This window comes from Bombus pyrosoma, linkage group LG15, assembly GCF_014825855.1.
Source record: "Bombus pyrosoma isolate SC7728 linkage group LG15, ASM1482585v1, whole genome shotgun sequence".
Taxonomy (NCBI): domain Eukaryota; kingdom Metazoa; phylum Arthropoda; class Insecta; order Hymenoptera; family Apidae; genus Bombus; species Bombus pyrosoma.
Genome location: NC_057784.1, coordinates 22,411 through 24,139, shown reverse-complemented (window position 1 = coordinate 24,139; position 1,729 = coordinate 22,411).

Sequence of the window (1,729 nt, the reverse complement as noted above, 5' to 3'; positions counted from 1 at the left end):
ATCGATTATATTATTTAATAATTCAATAAGTGGGTCTATTATTTGTACCTCGACAAATATTGGTGGCGGTTTTGTAATATAACTTGAGTGAGTTGTATCTTTATTTGTCGGATCAGCGTCTGTTTCTTCTGTTAATGGGCTGAACGAATTTCTTAATGGTAATTCTTGCAGCCATCGCTGCTTTTCTGTATCTGGTTTTCCTGCGGCACTTGTGCTTGGAGTTATTTTACGCTTTTTGTTGTTTTTTGGTATCTTCCAGTTTTCATCCTGATAATATTTTTCATTATCTTGACTGTACTCCTCCTGTCTTCGCTGCTCCTTCATTTCTTCTATGTCCATATTTTGATTATTATTAACTTGTTGTTGTTGCTTTAGGGCTGGTAAATCTACCGACCTACTTATATAATATCTTTCATCTTTTGTTGCAATTTTAATTGCTGGTATCTGTTGCTGCATTGTTGGGCTTCTCCTCACTATCACTAATCGCTAATTTTACTTAGCACTAAGGAAATTCTCAGATCACTACCCCGGAGCACACGTCTGTTTACGTCGGTTGCCCGGGCAGAACTCGTATCGTCCGCGAATGTCAGTATTTTACTATTGGTAGTTGTTGGTATGTTGGCCGTGTATAGTATTGGTCCTAGGATGCTTCCTTGCAGAACCCCTGCCTTGATGTCTTTAACTTCAGAGTATGTGTCCTTGATTTTTATTACGAAGGTTCTGCTGCTTAAGTAGGATTTTATTAACTGGTATATTTGCTCCGGGAATTGTTTTCTGATTGTTTGTAGCAGGCTTTCGTGGTTTATTTTGTCAAATGCTTTCTCGATGTCCATAAAGAGGGCTGTACAGTATTGTTTGTTTTCTAATGCTAGTATTATTTCATTAATGAGCCTGTAGATCAGTAAGTGTCAATGGAGAAGCCTGAGAGTGTGAATCGAGAAGTCACAGAGTGCGAGTTGTGTTGTCGAGAGAGTGTGGTCCACGTGGGAGAGACAGCGTTGAATCCGTTGTGACGAGAGTTGCAAACTAACTATTGAGTTGTCTAGATTATAGTATGTTATTGTGATTAGTTCACGTTAAACAACCATCGTTCTTCTGTTTAATCAACATCTGTACAATCCATTCATTGTAAACAAATCATCATAAAATCATAGAAATATAGTAATAATATATTCCCGATATTACATGGATGCATTTCATAAATATAATAAATATGACGAGGGCTATTGTACCGCTTGTTTCTCTTAGCAATCGATTAAGACGCTATCGTGCCGTTCGGGACTTTCCGACCCTGGTTTTTCAAAGACCCCTGTGGCTCAAACGGTTAAATTATGTCAATATTATCAGCAAATAATTGTTTTTCTATTCACTCTATATTTCGAAACATTAAAAGATTATTATTACTCGACTACTTCAATATTGATTACGATACTTTTTTGATTACGGTTAAACTTGTCACTTCTGGTGTGAGAGACTGTAAAATTGATTCGAAATAGTATTTTACAGAGACTGATGAAACCAATGAGTTATATATTTATATAATTAAAAGTTATTTCAATTTCTGAATTTTCTTTGCGAATGTGTTAACTGTGCGTGAGCAGCGCTGGGTTAAATTTACAGGAAAATTATTTTAAATACTTAAAAATATTTTTTTTTATTTTGCCTTTGATTCTTTAACCTTCTCGTGATCCTCGAATCGTTATATGTCATATGAAATATGAAAAGAATA